The sequence below is a fragment of the Lithobates pipiens genome, unplaced genomic scaffold, assembly GCF_037356315.1.
Source record: "Lithobates pipiens isolate NorthernLeopardFrog02 unplaced genomic scaffold, aLitPip1_a1.2 Scaffold_8, whole genome shotgun sequence".
Classification (NCBI taxonomy): Eukaryota; Metazoa; Chordata; class Amphibia; order Anura; family Ranidae; genus Lithobates; species Lithobates pipiens.
The window spans coordinates 299,116,120-299,137,996 of NW_027507903.1; the positions used below are offsets into that span (position 1 = coordinate 299,116,120).

The 21,877-nt window shown below is 46.2% G+C and overlaps 1 long non-coding RNA gene across 1 annotated transcript in view; it reads right to left on the reverse strand.

The window, feature by feature from the left end:
* Window positions 1-421: 421 nt before the first annotated feature.
* Window positions 422-21,877, reverse strand: part of LOC143963029 (uncharacterized) — an 88,569-nt gene continuing 67,113 nt past the window's right edge. Inside the window, exons 3-5 of the long non-coding RNA XR_013270865.1 lie at window positions 18,120-18,191; window positions 14,441-14,497; window positions 422-878 (exon numbers count right to left, since the gene is read on the reverse strand). This is a non-coding gene — a long non-coding RNA (uncharacterized LOC143963029). The remainder of the gene's footprint in view (window positions 879-14,440; window positions 14,498-18,119; window positions 18,192-21,877) is intronic.

Consider the following 21,877-nt stretch of genomic DNA (forward strand, 5'->3'; position numbering starts at 1 on the left):
TTTGGCAGCCTTAAAATTGTCAGGCTGTGATTTGTTTTACCCAACAATAGAGTAAATATACTTTAATAACTAGTATTACATGGTGACTAAAAAAGAAATGCAATGATCAATTTTATCATTTCCAATGTAGTACCCATGACTTAGCATCAAGTGCAGAAGAGCAAGCAACAACTGCAAGCTCCAGTGGCCAGTACTAATCCTTATTTAGGAGTATCTCTCTCTTTCATTGCACCAAGTAAATATGTCCCACACCTGCATACTCATCTGCTACATCAATATGTGCATGGATGAAGTCACTAATTGGATAAAATTAGGTCTTGGTTCCTATTTTGTTTTCAACCTAGGGGTACTTTAAATTCACCGCTGAGCAATGTTATAAGTAGAATTAGCGACTATCACAGGTCTACAAGTGAATCAAATGCATTTTCAGGTATCTTTAATGTATTTCTACAATTAACATATTCAATATAAAAGTACCAATGCTAAATAACAGTACATAAAAAATTACACTGATTACAGTTAAAATGGTCCCAATTAAACATGAGTTCATATGGACAGATTTTCTTTTTTAAGGTAATGGCAAACATCAAGACATCTATCAATCGAACACGCAGCAGAAGCCTTTTGGTCATCATCAGAATAGAAATAATATGATAGGTTCATACATTTAACAGATACATACATTATATGTACTCATGTTTACAAGAGGCACACACACACACATACACTAAGTTACAGTAAGGAACAAACAGACTGAGTGATAACAGGCTGGAAAGCCTCATTGCTGATTTTCTTATACGCACTCCCTCATATCAGATCTGCGTTTGACCTTCACTTGTTCTCGTCTTTGGAGAATTTTCATCTGTAGCAGCAGAATCCTACAGGAACAGAACACACAGAACAATGTTGAAGGTGTCACATCAGATGCAAGAAACATGACCGTTTAGGATGATTCCAATTCCTTTACAATTACAACACCATATAAATCTACGTGTGTGTGTGTGTTTGTGTGTGTGTATGTGTGTGTAATGCATAGGAATCATCTTATACTGTCATCTTTAACTTATGTTATCATATTTCAAAATAATATATATATAAGTGAGTACACCCCTCACATTTTTTGTCAATATTTTATTATATCTTTTCATGTGACAACACTGAAGAAATTAAACTTTGCTACAATGTAAAGCAGTGAGTGTACAGCTTGTATAACAGTGGATTTGCTGTCCCCTCAAAATAACTCAACACACAGCCATTAATGTCTAAACTCAGGTGTGAATGGGGAGCAGGTGCGATTAATTTGGTGGTATCGCTCATTCTCTCATACTGGTCACTGGATGTTCAACATGGCACATCATGGCAAAGAACTCTCTGAAGATCTGAAAAAAGAATTGTTGCCCTATATAAAGATAGCCTAGGCTATAAGAATATTTACAAGACCCTGAAACTGAGCTGCAGCACGGTGGCCAAGACCATACAGCTGTTTAACAGGACAGGTTCCACTCAGGCCTCACCATGTTTGAGTGCACGTGCTCAGCGTCATATCCAGAGGTTAAACATTTGAGTGCTGCCAGCATTGCTGTAGAGGTTGAAAGGGTGGGGGGGTCAGCCTGTCAGTGCTCAGACCATACGCCGCACACTGCAGCAAATTGGTTTGCATGGCTGTCATCCCAGAAGGAAGCCTCTTCTAAAGATGATACACAAGAAAGCCTGCAAACAGTTTGCTGAAGACAAGCAGACTAAGGCCATGTATTAGTGGAACCATGTCCTGTAGTCTGATGAGACCAAGACAAAACTTATTTGGTTCAGATGGTGTCAAGCATGTGTGACGACAACCAGGTGAGAAGTACAAAGACAAGTGTGTCTTGCCTACAGGCAAGCATGGTGGTGGGAGGTCATGGTCTGGGGCTGCATGAATGCTGCCGGCACTGGGGAGCTACATTTCTTTGAGGGGAACCATGAGTGCCAACATGTACTGTGACATACTGAAGCAGAGCATGATGCCCTCCCTTCGGAGACTGGGCTGCAACACAGTATTCCAGCATGATAACGACCCCAAACACACCTCCAAGATGACCACTGCCTTGCTAAAGAAGCTGAGGGTAAAGGTGATGGACTGGTCAAGCATGTCTCCAGACCTAAACCCTATTGAGCATCTGTGGGGCATCCTCAAATGGAATTTGGAGGAGTGCAAGGTCTCTAACATCCACCAGCTCCGTAATGTCATCATGGAGGAGCAGAAGAGGACTCCAGTGGCAACCTGTGAAGCTCTGGTGAACTCCATGCCCAAGAGAGTTAAAGCAGTGCTTGAAAATAATGGTGGCCACACAAAATATTGACACTTTGGGCTCAATTTGGACATTTTCACTTAGGGGTGTACTCACTTTACGTTGCCAGTAGTTTAGACATTAATGGCTGTGTATTGAGTTATTTTGAAGGGACAGCAAATTTACACTGTTATACAAGCTGTACACTCCCTACTTTACATTGTAGCAAAGTGTCATCTCTTCAGTGTTGTCACATGAAAAGATATAATAAAATATTTCCAAAAATGTGAGATACACTTTTGTGAGATACTGTATATATAGTAGATAGGTGAGCCTGTGCCACTGTTTATTTTTGCAGTTTAGCCCAGGTTTTGCAGAAAACAGGCACACTGATGATACGGGTGTGTGCTGGGCTCATGATGGAGCCAGAATTAGAGGTGAATGGACCCAGTTTGTGCAAGGGAGCTGTATGGAGCATGTTGCTTTATACTGTCTCCATGCTGGGAAAGTGAAAGGCTGAGCTTGTAAGAATGTAGCAGAGGCAGTAGCAGGAGAAAACAGTCAGAGCTGAGGAAGGTTCAGCGTTTAATGCACAAGCAAGGGGACTGTGTGTTTGACGGTCGAGAGGACCAGGGCAGGAGGCCTAAGCAGCGGTACTGCAGAGAAGAGCCACAAGGTGAAGTACTGTTTGTTTGTCACAATGATGGTGAGAACCCCTGCAAGGGAAACTATTCTGATGTGAACTTTTGTTTTCTTTTCAATAAGGGTGGGCAGAAAAAGCTCTAAAAATGGACTCTGTGGATTTGAGTGGTCTCCCTGTGGACTGCCAATGGGTTAAAATACCCCAAATCATCTATATACATGGGCATCCGCAGCAGGGGGCAAGGGGGGTCAAGTGCCCCCCCCTGGAATCCCCAAGGTGTTGCTGCCGCCGCCATGCTGCATTTTTTTTTCTGAGTCCGCTTGCGGCTTCATCCTCCGCTCTCTCCTCTGGATCACAGCGCTGGCTGGCTATGTTCGGCGGCCGCTCTGTAACACAGTCCCGCCCCCCCCCCAGACCAGCTCGTGTGATAGTAGATAGAATCAACGTTCCGCCTATCACACAAGCTGGTCTGGGGGGGGGGGGGGGCGGGACTGTGTTACAGAGCGGCCGCTGAACACAGCCATCCAGCGCTGTGATCTAGAGGAGTAGATGTCCATCCGTGCCACAGTGCCTGGATAGGAGGATCGAGGGGGGGGGGCTGCAGTGCTCTCCTCCACAACCACACTCTCCTGCCCCCCCCAGTGCTCTCCTCCACCACCACACTCTCCTGCCCCCCCAGTGCTCTCCTCCACCACCACACTCTCCTGCCCCCCCAGTGCTCTCCTCCACCACCGCACTCTCCTGCCCCCCCAGTGCTCTCCTCCACCACCACACTCTCCTGCCCCCCCCCAGTGCTCTCCTCCACCACCGCACTCTCCTGCCCCCCCCAGTGCTCTCCTCCACCACCGCACTCTCCTGCCCCACCAGTGCTCTCCTCCACCACCGTGCTCTCCTCCACCACCACACTCTCCTGCCCCCCCAGTGCTCTCCTCCACCACCGCACTCTCCTGCCGCCCCCCCCAGTGCTCTCCTCCACCGCCACACTCTCCTGCCCCCCCAGTGGTCTCCTCCACCACCACACTTTCCTACCACCCCCTCCAATGCTCTCCTCCACCACCACACTCTCCTGCCCCCCCCCCCCCCCACAGTGCTCTCCTCCACCACCATACTCTCCTGCCCCCCCAGTGCTCTCCTCCACCACCACACTCTCCTGCCCCTCCCCCCAGTGCTCTCCTCCACCACCGCACTCTCCTGCCCCCCCCCCCGTGCTCTCCTCCACCGCCACACTCTCCTGCCCCTCCCCCCAGTGCTCTCCTCCACCACCGCACTCTCCTCCCCCCCCCCCCCCGTGCTCTCCTCCACCGCCACACTCTCCTGCCCCCCTAGTGGTCTCCACCACCACACTCTCCTGCCACCCCTCCAGTGCTCTCCTCCACCACCACACTCTCCTGTCCCCCCCACAGTGTTCTCCTCCACCATCACACTCTCCTGCCCCCCCCCCCCCCAGTTTTCTCCTCCCCTGTTCTTGCTGCTCTCCAGCTCTACCCATCCTTCTCTAGCCACCATCCCAGTGCTTTCCCCCCCAAGGCTCTCCCCCCTGTTCCCCCCCAGTGCTCTCCCCCCCGTTCTCCCCCCCAATGATCTCCCCCCTGTTCCCCCCAGTGCTCTCCACTCCGTTCAGTGCTCCCCCTCCACAGTGCTCTCCACTCCCCCCAGTCCTTTCCCCTACGTGCTCTCCCCCCGTTCTCCTCCCCAGTGCTCTTCCCCCTGTTCTCCCCCCAGTGCTCTCCCCCCTGTTCTTTCCCCTCCAGTGCTCTCCACTCCCTCCAGTGCTCCCCCCCCAGTGCCCTCCACTCCCCCCAGTGCTCTCCCCCAGTGCTTTCTCCCCCCAGTGCTCTCCTCTCTCCCCCTGTTCTTTTCCCCCCAGTGCTCTCCCCTCAGTGCTCTCCACTCCCCCCAGTGCTCTCCCCCCTGTTCTTTCTCCCCCCCCCCAGTGCTCTTCAGCTCTCCCCATCACTCTCTAGCCCCCACCCCAGTGCTCTCCAGCCCCAACAGTGCTCTCTACCCTCCGTGCTCTCCACCCCTGTACTTTTTGGCTCCCCCCCAGCACTCTCCACTCCCCACCCCTGTACGCTCCACTCCCCCTGCATTTTGCTCCCACCCATGTGCTCTCCACCCCCCATAGTGCTCTCCAGTCCCCCGTGCTTTCTGGCCCCCACTGGTGCTCTCAAGCTCCCCCCAATTGCTCTCCACTCCCCCCTGCTCTTTGTACCCCCCCCCCAGTACTCTCCACATTCTGAGTTTCTGGGGTCCCCCTGATGATTGATCACTTACCACTATTAACTGGAATTTTAATATATATATATATATATATATATATATATATATATATAAAGCCCTATGTGATTTCATATCTATATCTAATACTTTCTTCATCAAATGTGCTTTAAAATGTATGGTTTTCCCTTTCATGAACAAGAAAATAATGCTGTTGGGCTGGTATAATAATGCTGTGAGGCTGGTATGAAATTTTTTCCAGGGCTGGTTTTTGAAAGCATGGGCATGGGCAAGGTTACTCAGGTGGCTACGTACCATGCCCATATAGCCTAGAGAATGTACATCTTTTTACATTGCAATACATCTGTTGTTGCCATATTTTTTATCTTGATGAAAACAGCCTATACAGTGACAGTATGAGATCAAAATATGGCCACAACAGATGTATTGCAATGTAAAAAGATGTACATTCTCTAGGCTATATGAGCATGGAACACAGCTGCCAGAGTAACTTCCAATACAAAGTGAAGATGAATTATCTGTTATATAACACATATGTATTACCAGTGGAAAGATTTTCATGAGATTGTCGAAAAGGGGCGGAGCATGAGTGGCCTTGAAATGATGCCCCCCCCCTGGAAAAAGTTCTGCGGACGCCCATGTCTATATATATATATATATATATATATATATATATATATATATATACACACACACACACATATACACACACACATACACAGTATATATACTGGAAATTATACGGCACTAACTACACCAATTACATCACTAAGGAGGGACTTTTCTGAAAGGGAACCTAACGTAATTATAACTTTCCTTACCATACTATACTGGGAACAGGGCCATCTAGTGGCAGAAAAGCTAATTGCACCTGTCAACATGCAGAGTGGGCAAACTGTCCCTTTCAGCCTTTCTGCCTGCAGCCTTGACATGTCTTGTGTGTCTATGAAATCTTATTTGGTTGTTTGATACAAAGTCTTGCACTGGGGTTGGGAGGAAGCAGCACAAGACAGCTGGCCTAGGGTGGTGGGGAGCATGAAACCCCCTACTATCATACTGCAACCCCATGAATTTTATGTGGTTGTGGGGTGGCCCTATTCAGTTGAGTTTAGAGTGCCAAACACTCCTGTCTGCTGCCTTTGCAGCTTAAGGGGGAGAAATTGGAGGGCTGTAAAATACGTGAATCAACTTTACATTTTTACCACCCCCAAACTGCAAATGTAATCAAGCCCTAAGTAAAGCACTTGGTATTAGAGAGGAGACTGTGGTGTTCCTCTGGCCTATAGATTAAGGCTAACCATACACGTATAGATTTGTTTTGTTCAGTCCACAGGCTGATCAAGAGAAATGTAATGTTTAGTGTGAATGGAGAATTCTCCTCTGCTGGCTCTTGTATTCAGAAAGCCACAGCACCCATGGCTGTCTGAATATCTGAACAGTAACTTTATCTGATTGAATGCAGTCTTGGTTCAGCCAGCAACAATTCCACCCAACTCCTACAATTTTTCAGTTGAAGTTATACGATGTCAATAGTACTTGCCAAATCTGACAAAATTTAAGCTGTGTATGGCCAGCTTAAGGTTCCCAGCAGCCGTAAATGCAGAGCAATCAATAAAAGAAAACTGCACCCCATTATGGTTTTCTCTTTAGCTCCCAAAAATTTGATTGCCACTTAAACAAATATACGGCAAACTGGAGCTTTAGATTGCTGTATGTAGGCCAGAGCAGGTCGCGCTCTTCCACAGCAGTATTGTTATTAGAGGGCAAGCGAAAAGGAACAAGGTTCCTCTATGGTTTCCTGGGTCACTTGAGAAGCTATCCTATTGAATTCCGCCACCCCGTGTGACTCTAGCAGCCATCCTAGGCCAAGTAGAGCCTACATAAGGCCCTGGCTCCCAGGTTTCGCATGTACTAAGACAGGTGTCTTTTTGAACAGTACTAATAGTAAGGGAAAGGTGTCTGACAAAGAGGGAAAGCTTAGGGTCGCAATTCCTTGGACATTATCTGCCTTGGGAATGAGATGGCCAGGTCGCACTCTGATCCCTATACAGACGCCATGAATTCGGATGGTTTCCGTGTTCTTCACATTACTGGAAATTGGGAGTGTACTTGGTTGTGGACAGAAAAGGAAAATTGCTGCTCCAGGTGAAAAACTCCAGGCACAATATATAGTATTAGACTCCTCACATGGGTGCAAGCCTGCCGTAGAAGACTGAATGAAGGAAGAAATTGGCTGCACCTAACTGTGTGATTTATTGCAGCCACCTACATGTATATCTGTTCAAGTGTCAATAAAGTTTTTGTATGGATCTGAAGACAAACAAATACAAGAGGTCCAGCTTTTTTGATTGATTGATCGATTGTTCAGCATTTACTAGCACTGGAGGCATTCCCGGGAACATTTATTTCCTAAGGACAGACCCTCAAAACAGGGACCAGGGACGAATTTAAGTGCACAGTATTTCCTAGCCAGAAGGTACTCGCAAGCAAGCTGGCAATCTGCAACCTTTTACTACATAAGAAAATATGTTAACGGCAGTGACATGATGTATGGTTTAAGAATAATGGGTAATACTGCGCTGTCAAAATTCAAACAATGAGTGAATATCAGAAATGAAAAAAAGCAGCAACTTTCCTGTGAGATACACACAGCACACATCAAAGAGAGTCCAAAATAAAGTTGCGCTAAAATATAAAAATAACAAACAATCGCAAACACATTAAAACAAAGAAGTCCATAAAGTGATGTGAATCCAATGAATTCCTCAGTGCTTTAAACTTTCACCAGATTGGTATGTGAATTTCAGAGAAAAGCCTTCACCTCATGAGAATGGCCATTTATCAGCTCCTTATGATCTCCTGTTACGGGAGGTCGTTCCCGCTTGTGGCTATATACCCAGCCAAGGCCTTTGATCATCAAAGGGAATCATCCTGGCAAGCCTATGCCACCCAAGAAGGGCCCTATCACATATGAACCCCAAGAAAAGATAAGGCTTCCATAGTGTAAAATCGTAGGTGTTTAATCAATAAAAAAATTGGTTGCACTTACAAAGAATGTTAAAATAAACATAAAAAGAAAAGCTCACTGGCTCAATATGGCAGCCCATCCCTCCGGGACTTGTGCAAACGCAGTGACGTCAGCATGTCACTCCTCCCTACAGACGTAGTCTGTGACAAAACGCAACGTGCTGATGTCACTGCGTTTGCACAAGTCCTGGAAGGACAGGCTGCCATATCGAGCCAGCCGGCTTTTCTTTTTATGTGTATTTTAGCATTAATTGATGTAAGTGCAACCAATTTTTTTATTAATTAAACACCTAAGATTTTGCACTATGGGGTTCATATGTGATCGGGCCCTTCTTAGGTGGCAGTGTGATTCCCTTGGATGATTAAAGGCCCTGGCTGCGTATATAGCGACAAACGGGAAGCACTTCCCGTGATAGGGAGGTCATGAGGAGCTGGTAAATGGCCATTCTCATGAGGTGGAGGCTTTTCTCTGAAATTCACATACCGTTCTGTTGAAAGTTTAAAGCATTGAGTGATTCATATGATGTATGGTTTGGTGTGCGCTGCAACCCTGCCATTCTAGGCCAAATAAAGTGAATGAGTTTATGTAGAGCACCCAATCATGAGTGAAAGAAAATTCAAGAAAAAACACACATTTATGCTAGCATATGATTGCATATTCAAGGTGAGCCATGCGTTACATAATTCACTAGCATTCATTTTACAAAATGAACATACGTTTTGCAAAGGGAGACGCCACTACTATAAATCAACCCCTATGCATGTTCCTTGACTATTGCCAAATGTATTGTCCAGGAATGTTGTACAGCTGAATCCTTCTCTTGAAAATTTAGAGGAATGTATCATTCATGGCCTTATGTATCAATGTGTTCTTGTGAAGAATTTTCCCACAGCTAAATTGTGACACATGTTCAGCCAAAACTATTTATCTTTAGTTTTGAACAGAATTTGGGGGTTTTAAACTTCTGTTAACAATGTACTGCTATCTGTGTCCCCATTTGTCCTTGCCTGCTGCCTTTCGAACAGTTGTCAGGTGGGCCAGAAAGTGAGGAAAAATCTCCCTGCATTCTGTCTATTTGATGACTGTCATACAAGACAGGAAGCACAGGGAAATCTCCTCAACAGGGTCACAGATGGCAAGCAAGCTTTACCGCAGAGCCGATCCGCCCTATATGCTCACTATGCAAGCTGCGTAGGGCTCTGCCACTGTGGGGGCCCCCAAGGGAGGATCGGCTCTGCTCCCAGAGCTCCAATCTGCTCGGACGATCCCCAGCAGCAGCAATCCCAGATGGCCTCTCCCCCGGGCGGGTCCTGATGCAGGAGGGCGGGGGCCCCTCTCACCTGTCACTCAGCCACCCGCTGGGCTTTCTGGGGTTATACCAGGATGATGCCCGCAGCTGCAGGTACCATTGTTTAGAGCGGGCAATTGGCTTTTCAGGGATAACAACCGATGTGGCTAAAAGCCGCTCAGCTGTTATCCCGGAGGAGCGGGAGGGACCTCCCGTGGCTCTCAACGGGCCTCCCGTCCCCCCGGGAGACCCGATCCTCGGTCCGCCACTACCGGTGGCTGGGGACAGACTGGCACAAAGCTGTAAATGGCCCCATTACAGTCTCCTGATTGTAAACACGGAAGTGACGTCACAACGTCACTTCCTGATTACTCAGCTGCCAATACTGTAAAATATACAGTATTCAGAATCGCCAAAAATGGCGATCTGAATACAATGAAGTGCAAAGGAGGGATCGGGGGTTAGACCCCTGATCCTTTCATAAAGAGTAACTTTTTAATACAATTTAATTATATAAAAATAAATAAGAAATTTTTTTTTTTTTAAAAGTGCCCCTGTCCTCACGAGCTTGTGCAGCAAAGAAAATGCACAGAAAAGGGAAGTTGCACCCACATATGTAAACAGTGTTCAAATCACATATGAGAGGTATCGCCGTGATCGTCAGAGCGAGAGCAATAATTCTAGCACTAGAACTCCTCTGTAACTCTAACTTGGTAACTGTAAAAAAAATTAAAGCATCACCTATGGAGATTTTTAGGTAACATAGTTTGTCGCCATTCCATGAGTGCGTGCAATTATAAAGCGTGACATCTTTCACATTATACAAAAAAATTGGGCTAACTTTATTGTTTCGTTTTTTTTTTAATTCATGAAAGCATCCCTTTTCCTAAAAATTTGCGTTTAAAACACCTCTGCACAAATACCGTGTGACATAAAATATTGCAACAATCACCATTTTATTTTCTAGGTTCTCTGCTAAAAAAATATATATAATATTTGGGGGTTCTAAGTAATTTTCTAGCAAAAAATACGGATTTTAACTTGTAAACACTAAATGTCAGAAATAGGCTTAGTCATGAAAGGGTTAGGCAGGATTGTATTGGGAGCACTGAAGTGTCAGTTGTGACTGTGTGGCAATGACAAATGGTTTAAATAACTCACGGCATCACGGGTTAGGTAGCAGAATTTTGCTTAGGGCCCCAGGGAGGTCAGGATCAGCACTGCCTTTAAGGCTGGGTTCACACTGTGGCGATGTTAGACATCACATGTGAATCGCACCGCACTGCTGTGCAGATCACAATGCGATGTCTGTGCAAACCAAATTCAGCCATACAGATTGTATGGCTGAAAACACATCACATTTGCATCAAAATGGTGCAGGACCCTTTTTTTGGTACACACTGGAATCATGTCACATGGGTGATTACACTCACGCTATCCAATTCCTGCACCATTTGATAGTTCACATTGCGACATGTGATCCAATCTGGGGGTGTCAGTAACTTTCTATTGACACCCGCAGCAGTTCACATAGGGAGTAAGAACTGCCTGCGAGTTCTATGCGATGTGGGACCCGGCACTGGAATTGCGCTGGTTCCTGCTTTGTGCTTGTATGAACCGAGTGTGAAAGCAAATTTGATGCGGATAGGTGATTGAGTAGAACATGTCGGTGCAAAGAAGGGGTTATTTAGAAAAGGAAAATCCACTTTGCACTGCAAGTGCACTTGGAAGTAAAGTCGCTGTAGATCCGATGGGGACATGCAAGGAAAATAAAAAACAGCATTTTAGCTTGCACATGATTGGATGATAAAAACAGCAGAGTTTCCCCTCATTTCAGATCTACCCCTCAGATTTACAGCAACTGCACTTTCAAGTGCACTGGCAGTGCAAAGTGGATTTGCCTTTCGTAAATAACCCCCAACCCCCAAGGTCTAGGACAGTGATGGCGAACCTTGGCACTCCAGATGTTTTGGAACTACATTTCCCATGATGCTCAAGCACTCTGCAGTGTAGTGGAGCATCATGGGAAATGTAGTTCCAAAACATCTGGGGTGCCAAGGTTCGCCATCACTGGTCTAGGACATAGGAGCATACAAGAATTCATTTAAACGCTTGTTCCCTGATGAATGTTTAACACCAGAGCATTGCTTTTAAGCGGTAATTATACATATTTATGTAGACTGTATTGAAAGGGTTAGTTTATTGATCCCAAAAAAATTGCATATGTAGGTAAAGCCTAGTACACGCTATTAGTATTTTTTTTTTCATTCAACCCAGCGGGCGAAACAAAGAGCTTGGGAGGAGATCCTGTATTAACAATCAGATGTAAATACAGTGATTTCCCCCGCTGAGCTATTGTGTTCTGAAAGGGGGGGGGGGCCTTACCAGAACAGACCATTCAGCACTCTCAGCCAAAAGCTGAAAGCACCATTTTTGGTCATGACCCTTCAACAGAAGCCTGCCTGGCTGCCATACACACGGGCTGAATGTTGGCCGGTTTCTATTGAAACCGGACGATACCACTCAACATTCAGCCCGTGTGTACTAGGCTCTAGGGCCGTCTCTCTAGATGAAAACAAACTGTGCAGTTCAGACCAAAATTAAATAATGCCCTTGCTATAGGTATAGGCTATTTACATACCTCCAAAAGCCTGGCTGACAAACTCCCCAAGATGAAATCCCCCCCATCTTCCCTCGTTGCCAAGATGCTCACAGTCATTACTGCTCCCTGTCACCATTACAGGGACAAACTCTGTCTTTGATTCTGAGATCAGTGCTGCTGTAAAGAAGAAGATACTATGCATGTGTGGGGAGTTTGAAAGCTTGCTCATTTATGAGGAGGGTGAACAGTAACAATGGGGAGCAACCTAACAATGTTCTAACAACAAAGCAGGATGGGATAATGCCATCCCTGGAAGTTTTCAGTTGGACATTGGGAAGTACCTAAGAGCCAGTTCACACAGGGGCAACACGACTTTCAACACGACTTTTGGAGGCAACTTGAACACGACTTATCAACACGACTTGGGGCGACTTACAACACGACTTTAAGTCGCTCCAGGCCAGGCGACTTTTGCCGTGGCCAATCAGAGAATGAGCTCTCAAGGAGGAACTCCACGCCAATTTAATTTTTTTTTTTTAAACGGTGTGGGTTCCCCCTCCGAGAGCATACCAGGCCCTTAGGTCTGGTATGGATTTTAAGGGGAACCCCCTACGCCGAAAAAAACTGCGTGGGGTCCCCCCAGATCCATACCAGACCCTTATCCCAGCACGCTACCCCACCCCAAAGCATCTTGTTCCCATGTTGATGAGGACAAGGGCCTCTTCCCGACAACCCTTGCCGTTGGTTGTCGGGGTCTGCGGGCGGGGGGCTTATTATAGAGGATGCTTATAGAGGATGCTGGGACTGTGACATCTTAATGGGCGGGGATATCATCCGGTGATGTCCCTATATAAGTCGCCGCATGCCACGTGTCTTGTCATAATGACCGGAGACAGCGACGAGGCAACATCTCCAGAAGAGAAGAAGAGAAGAACAAAAGACGGCGGAAACGGCAACGGTGACAGAAGACCGGGCCACCACTTGTAAAAGAGCTAGAAGAAGGCGCGGTGGCCCGGAAAGAAGAACTGAGGAGGGGGACAAGAGCGCCGAAGAGGGGGACAAGACCCCCGAAGTCGGAAGAAGAGGGCGGCGGCAAAGAAGAAAGCCGGGCTCCTCTGCTAGTAAAAGAGCTAGCAGAAGATAGCAGAGGAGTCCGGCGAGAAGACCCCCGAGAATGGAAGAAGACCCCTGGAGCTACGCAAAAAACTATTTTAACCCTTGTGTGTTGTGTTTTTTTTTACATTTTTTTCACAGGTAAATGGGTAGGGGTACATTGTACCCCATACTCATTCACATAGGGTGGGGGGCCGGGATCCGGGGGCCCCCTTATTAAAGTGGGCTCACGGATTCCGATAAGCCCCCCGCCCGCAGACCCCGACAACCAACGGCCAGGGTTGTCGGGAAGAGGCCCTTGTCCTCATCAACATGGGGACAAGGTTCTTTGTTTGAGGGCACGCGGCCTGGTACGGCTCAGAAGGGGGGGGGGCGCTCGCTCGTCCCCACCCCCTTTCCCGGCCGGCCGGGTAACGTGCTCAGATAAGGGTCTGGTATGGATCTGGGGGGACCCCCACCCTGTTTTTTCGGCGTAGGGGATTCCCCTTAAAATCCATACCAGACCTAAGGGCCTGGTATGCTCTCGGAGGGGGAACCCACGCCAATTTTTTTAAATAAATTTGACGTGGAATTCCCTCTCCAGAGCTGATAATTCTGTGAGAGTCGCCTCTGTATAGACAGAGATCCGACTTGGGGGCGACTTACATTGAAATCAATGGGTACCAGTCGCCTACAAGTCAGATTGAAGTAGTACAGGAATCTTTTCTGAAGTCGGAGCGACTTTAGTAGTGTGCATTAAGACGGCTCTCATTCACTTACATTGATTTTTACATGTAGCGTGACTTAAGGCGACTAGGGGCGACCTGAAGTCGGATCTGAGTCGCCCCTGTGTGAACCGGCTCTTAATGATCTAAACCTATAGAAAGGGCATTATGCAACTTTTGTCAAAGCTGCACAGTGGGGTTGATTTACTAAAACTACAGAGTGCAACATTTGGTGCAGCTGTGCATAGTAGCCAAGAAGCTTCTAACTTCAGCTTTCACAATTAAGCTTTGACAAAAAAAAAAAGCTGAAATCTGGTTTTTGGTATAACATAAGTGTATAGACTGCCTTTGACCAGCTATAAACAGAAATATAAATTCACTTAGGTTTACTGAAGGTAATACCTTTAGTAGATCATCCTACATCAACATTTTATCATTATAGTGAAGCTAAAAAAAAGGAACATTTCTCTCCTTAGTGGAATGCAGCATTAGCTTCTTTTCAAGTATGTCCTATTTTAGATAGTAATGATATACTATGTAGCAATATATAATCTTACCTGCACATTACTCTCCTCTCTGGTACTTGGCAGAGATTTCTGAGGTGTATGGAAAGCCTATAAAGAAGAAAATAAATACTTGTTTGCATACAATTTTAGCAAAGCAAAGAGCAATGTATAAAGTACAGTATCACAACCAAATGAAATGTAGCACCCTGCTTTTAGGCAGGGTTTCTGACAAATTTAATTTGCCATGTGGTAACCAGCCTGGCTGATTGTTAGGGAGATCCGCTGATCTTTCCCAAAATCTGGGTTTTATGCACCTCTCTTTTCTGTCACTAGGTGGCATTGTCACCTGTGACATTAGATGGACAAGGGCATATTAAATCCGGACTAGGAGTGGATGGGGTGTCTCAGCCAATTGGCAGGGGTTTCTTTGCCCTTGGCCTGTTGGTAGAGCCTATTTATTCGGTAAGAGTCAGTTGATCGGGGTTCTGTGACAACTGGAAGGCTATCTGGGTGGACGTGTGTTGAAAAGCTCCTGGCTGCTAGGCCAGAAACCCTAGCCTATCTGGGAATACCTGGCTGCTAGGTGGTCTGAGGCCTATCTAGGTTGGAAGCAAGCAGCGTGGGGTTGGGGCTTCAGGCTTGGAGCCCAACCAACTTGCAGGGGTTCTGCCAGCCGGAGAACCAAGTAGTTGCCACAGGTGAAGGAAACCAGTTGCCATCAGAGACGACCACTCCTGTCGCCAGAGGCAAGTGAGAACCAGAGTCAGAAGTAAAGGGGACCCGGTCACCAGCAAGGGACAATCTCTCCTGTTATCAGAGACCAGGTTCTGTGGAGACTGAAAAAGTAACAGAGGAGCCTTTTTCACTAGCTGGGGGTGGTGAAAAATTTGGGAAAGCTTCAGCAGAATCAACCAAAGACCCAGCGGAACAGTGTGGGTGACGTTTGCAGAGGATTCAGCAGGCCAGCTGAAGAGCCAAGCTAGGGGCCAGGGACCCAGTGGAACAGTGTGGGTGATGCTTGCAGAGGATTCAGCAGGTTAGCTGAAGAGCCAAGTCAGGGACCCAGTGGGACAATGTGGGTGACACGTGGAATCCACAGCGGGTTAGTTGTGGAGGAGCTCAAGGGATCCAGTGGTGGCTGGAATCTGAAGAGTCTAGTGAGAGACTGGGAACTCAGTGAGAGGATCTATAATGGGAGACTGAGTTGTGATCGGCATTGAAGTTGAAGTTACAATTTCAGCTGCTATAGGAGACAGCGGTCTACAGATACAGTTTGCTGCAATTCAGCTTAAAGGCCCTGGAACTTGTATAGCTGTTCTTCTATTCCTATTTTTGTCTCAGAGTCTGCCAAGCATTTTTCCATCTGTCTAAGGCTAGGTTCACACTATTGCGATGCGGGAACGCCGCGAATCCGCGGCGTTTTCCCGCATCGCATACCTCCCGCCGGCAGTTCACACTGCCCTATGCGGACGGCTGGGGGTGTCAATGTTATGTTAATGACACCCCCAGATCCGTCGGCATATCGCAGTGCGATCTGCCGACTCGCACAGGAATCGGATCGCATGGTGTGAACCCCCATGCGATCCGATTCCGTTGCGGACCCAAAAAAGGGTCCTGTGCGAGTTTGCTGCGGGACAGCTGCGAGTTCAGCCATACTATCTGTATGGCTGAACTCGCAGTGCTACGGAGATCGGATGTGATTTGCTGTGCGAATCACATCCGGATCTCCCCCCGCAGCAGTGTGAACCCAGCCTAAGGGTGTTCAGTAAGGATGAGCCGAACACCTCCCGGTTCGGTTTACACCAGAACCTGCGAACAGACCTAAACTTCGTGTGAACTTTTAGAACCCTATTAAAGTCGATGGGACTCGAACGTTCAAAATCTAATGCTAATTTTAAAGGCTAATATGCAAGTTACTGTCCTAAAAAGTGTTTAGGGACCTGGGTCCTGCCCCAGGGGACATGTATCAATGCAAAAAAAAGTTTTAAAAATAGCCATTTTTTCGGGAGCAGTGATTTTATTAATGATTAAAGTGAAACAATAAAAGTGTAATATTCCTTTAAATTTCGTACCTGGGGGGTGTGTATAGTATGCCTTCCCATGCTTAGAACTGTCCCTGCACAAAGTGTCATTTCTGCAGGAAAAAAAGTCATTGAAAATCACTCGCTGCTATAATGAATTGTCAGCTCCCGTAATACAGAGAACACTCATTGAAAGTCATTGATAAAAAAAGCGTGGGGTTCCCCCAAATTCAATTACCAGGCCCTTCAGGTTTGGTATGGATATTAAGGGGAACCCCATGTCAATTCTTTTTTTTAAAATGACGTGGGGATGGATGGACTGCACTGCGCTGGAAGGAGAGATCACCCGTCGCTGGATCAGATCAGCCATCACTGGACCCCAGAGAGGTGATCATCCATCGCTGGATAGCAAGAGTGGATTACCACCGCTGGAATCTTTTAAAATTTTTAAGGACTTTTTCAAAAGTGTGTTTGTCTTTTTTAACATTATTTTACACTTTCTTTGTGAAATGGTAGGGGTACTTTTGTAGCCCCTTACCATTTCAAACAGGGGGGGGGGGATCTGGGGGTCCCCTTGTTAAAGGGGGCTTCCAGATTCTGATAAGCCCCCCACTCGCAGACGCCCACAACCACCGGCCAGGGTTGTGGGGATGAGGCCCTTGACCTCATCAACATGGGGACATCGTGCTTTGGGGGGACCCCAAAGCATCCTCCCAATGTTGAGGGCATGTGGACTGGTACGGTTCAGGAGGGGGGCACTCTCTCGTCCCCCCCTCTTTCCTGCGGCCTGCCAGGTTGCGTGCTCGGATAAATGGTCTGGTATGGATTTTTAGGGGGAACCCCACATCATTTTTTTTTTATTTGACGCAGGGTTCCCCTTAATATCCATACCAGACCCAAAGGGCCTGGTGATTGAATTTGGGGGAACCCCACGCTTTTTTTTTTATCAATGACTTTCAATGAGTGTTCTCTGTATTACGGGAGCCGACAATTCATTATAGCCGCAAGTGATTTTAAATGACTTTATTTTCCTGCAGAAATGACACTTTGTGCAGGGACAATTCTAAGCATGGGAAATATGCGCCCCTTCATAGGCATACTATACACACCCCCCAGGTGTGAAATTTACAGGAATATTACACTTTTATTGTTTCACTTTAATCATTATTAAAATCACTGCTCCTGAAAAAACGGCAGTTTTTAAAACTTTTTTTTGCATTGATACATGTCCCCTGGGGCAGGACCCAGGTCCCCAGACACTTTTTAGGACAGTAACTTGCATATTAGCCTTTAAAATTAGCACTTTAGATTTCTCCCATAGACTTGTACAGGGTGTTCTGCGGCTTTTCAAATTTACCGCAAACACCCCAAATTGTTCACTGTTCACCGAACAGTCAATATTCTAGTTGAACTCGAAGCTCATCCCAAGTGTTCAGGCCCTAACCCTCTCTCCCCAGTTCTGTTAAGAAACAATACATCTCTTTTTGCATTCTCAAAGTGCCTGGCACCCAACTTACTCTACACCACACCCACTATGCCCAGTAACCCAAACTGTGAAGATGGCTGTCAGCTCTCCCTGACTCTGGAGGTCACCATTGGGCCTCTAGGGGTCAAGGCCATGGCTATATTTTATGTTTGATTTGTCAAAATACAGTAGATAAATATCTGGCAAGGTGGTATGGTTACTGAACTTATGATGATAACATCACCTTTTTTGCTTGCTGTATCTCATCTGTGGATTTTGAACGCCCTTTAACGCCCTGCTTATGCGGAGATGAAGCCTGGAGAGAGAATTATATACAATTAGGACTCCATCAAGGAGCATGCCGATAGCGATACATTTGTAAAATTCACTGCCAATAATGTTCATGATTTCTTCCACATAGGTCCCGTATGATGCAAATACTAAGTATTCCAGTGCGCTTGCAGAATTCACTTCACAGCCTGGGTGATGTTTATGCCAAATGATCTAAGGTCCCTTCCAGCAGTCAGTCAGCAGTCACCCAGAAAGGAAAACCTGCCAAGTCTCCCTGGATGTCTGTATTTCATTTATTTGGACTTGGAGTCCTCGATGTTTCCAGCAATGTCCTACATAATAATGGAGTCTTGCTGTTAAAATGTTCTTTCCCATTAAAATGACATTTTCTGTCTAGCTATCCCAAATCTAACTGGCAGATACATATCTCCTTTTAATCTATTCTGAAACATTACTGATTAATTAATTTGTGGTTGTTTACACATAGAGAGTAAATTCCCAGCACAAGAGTTCATTATAATGACAAACAGAAATTATTTGAAGATTATTAGTTGGCTGGGTAAAAGAGTGACTAAAGCATTGGTGATACTACTTCAAGCTTCTTCTGGACCTGCCAGGTAACGCTGAGCAGGGCGAAGACAAGGGGTGGGCAGGAGGGGAGGTTGCCCTGGGGGCCGATCTTATACTGCAGGGATGGGGCGCTGCCATTATGACTATATGCCTGACACAGGAGTAGTCAGTGCTGGGAGCAGTGAGGAGAGCAGTAGAGAGCCAGGAGGCTGTGTTATCTATCTACTCTCTTCCACAGGGGTCTCCCATCATGCACACCCTCAGTTCTTGCGATGACTCCACTCCACTCAATAAAAATCCTCCAATTGAGCCGATAACTTCTGGAGGTAGGATCCCCTAAGCTTGCATATAATAGGGGGGAGCGCAGTTTGGCATCTTTGTCTTTGGCTCTGGATGAACTTGTCCTGGCACTGACTCTGAGCATGGATTTCCACACCCAAGTAATAGATATGGTGGGCTAAATGTTTTATTGTGCTCATGGATGCTTAACTTTTTATTACCGTCTATTTGCTGGGTGTCATACAGAACAGAGGGGAAATGCTCCAATGTGGGCACAGGCAGAAAATATATATATATATTTATTTACCTTCTGCTATAAAACATACCCAATAAAAAATAAAGAAAATCGAATTTCTTCATCAATTTAGGCCAATATGTATTCTGCTACATATGTTTGGTAAAAAAAAAACAATAAGCGTGTATTGATTGGTTTGCACAAAAGTTATAGTGTCTACAAAATGGGGAATAGATTTATGGCATTTTTATTATTATTATTATTATTATTATCTTTTACTAGTAATGGCAGTAATCAACGATTTTTAGCCGGACTGCGACATTGCGGAGGATAGATCGGACACCTGACTATTTTGACACTTTTTTGGGAACCAGTGGTATTATTACAGTGATCAGTGCTGTCCTGTTAACCCCTTCACTTTCAGGGAAGGGGTTAACATTAGGGTTGATCAAAGGGTTAACTGGGTTCCCTCAGTGTGTTTACTAACTGTATGGGGGGTGGGCTGCTTGGGACAACACAAAGATTCATCTTCCTGCAGAGTAGAAAGACCGGATCTCTGTGTGATCCCCTGTCAGAATGGAGATCTGCCTTGTTTACACAGGCAGATCCTGGTTCTGTCACTGTGGGGAACTATTGCCCGTTGCCCACTGATTGGATCCCCAGCTGGCCAATGGAACTCCATACACCAATGGCGATTCGCACAGCTGAGCCAACCTGCTGCAGTATAACTGCGGTGGCTGGTTGGCAAGCAGTTAAGGTGTGCTTAGTGAACTAAGAGAAGGCATTTTCGACACATGGTGCCTTGGGACTAATCAATTTTTCTGCATTTTAGTAGCAGATTACGTAAATAATGAATGTCCTTATATAAACATGAAATATACAAGGACTTTTAAACAAATCAGGTAAGAAATTCTTGATTTTCCTTAAGGAGTCTGAAAACTCGAATTTCTTCCTTGTAAGGCCATGTGTCACTGCTGTTCTATAAAACCATACAATAGCTTCAAGATAATAGAGTTTGTACAAATATGGTCAAAAGTTGATGTACAGGGCTTGTCGATTTATGTCATAGTTGTGTTCTTGTCAGTGACTGTGTAATTCAAATTTCGTATAATTTCAGTTTGTTTTTTTAGGAAAATTACGGTACATGTTATATAGATTTCCATGTTACTAATGTTGGCTCTTTGTACATGATAGAAATATAAATGAGGAAGCCTGACATACATTAATCAGCAACCGAAATTAAAATAGAAATAGAAAAAAAAATCATCATTAAAATGTCAGCCAGGACAGGAAGACAGAGTACAGATGTATGGCTTTATGACTAAGCAATTTCTCTGCATTTAGGTAAATAATGAATGTCATTATATGAACATGTAAATATACAAGGACAGTTAAATAAATCAGGTAAGAAAATCTTGATTTTCCTTAAAGAGTTGGTTGGTATAGCATGTTATTGTTAGATGTGGCACCTTCCCACCATCAGAGTTATCTTATAGACAAGGAGACAAGTATGCACGTTGTACCATACTATATACAGCCCCAGATTGAGGAGACTGTCCCCAACTGCAAAGTGTCCCCGATTTAGTCCCGGATTTAAATAGGCCACCTCCAGCCCAGGAAAGCGAGGAGCCCAGGAGGAATTTCTGCCTTTGCTTGTGTAGCACTGACCCCCGAAGGAGCGGCTGGTTTTATTGGGCTTACCGTTACCTTCTGCACCTCATATGCGTCTAGGGGTTTCCTGTGGTAGATGCCCAAAAACTATAGAGACTGACAACAGATCCGCTTAAAGGGATTTTTATTTGCAAAGAACGTAGTTAACCACTTTCCGCCCGCCCTATAGACAATTGACGGTGGCAAAGTGGTTTCATAATCCTGATCGGACGTCATATGACGTGATCAGGATTATGAGCCGCTGCGCGCCCCCGGGGGCGCGCATCGCGGCGATCGTTGTTGCGGGGTGTCAGTCTGACACCCGGCAACTATGATCTCGGTAAAGAGTCTCCGACGGAGACTCTTTACCACGTGATCAGCCGTGTCCAATCACGGCTGATCACAGTGTAAATAGGAAGAGCCGGTGATCGGCTTTTCCTCACTCGCGTCTGTCAGACGCGAGTAGAGGAGAGCCAATCGGCTGCTCCTCTGACAGGGGGGGTCTGTGCTGATCGATTATCAGCACAGCCCCCCCGAGGATGCCCACACTGGACCACCAGGGATGCCACCAGACCACCAGGGATGCCCAGAAAAAGGTAATCCTCCCTGCCAATCAGTGCCCATAATGGATGCCAATCAGTGCCCACAATGGGCATCACTGATTGGCATGCATTATTGTTTGGCACTGATTGGCATCCATTAGTACAGTATAACACCAATGCCGCCTATGAGTGCCCACCTGTGCCGCCTATGAGTGCCCACCTGTGCCGCCTATCAGTGCCCACCCATGCCCATCTGTGCCGCCTATCCATGCCCATCTGTGTCGCCTATCCATTCCCATCTGTGCTGGCCATCCATGCCAATCCGTGCCAGCTATCAGTGCCAATGTGTGCCACCTATCAGTGTCCATCCGTGTCGCCCATCCGTGTCGCCCATCCGTGCCACCTATCAGTGCCACATATCAGTGTCCATCAATG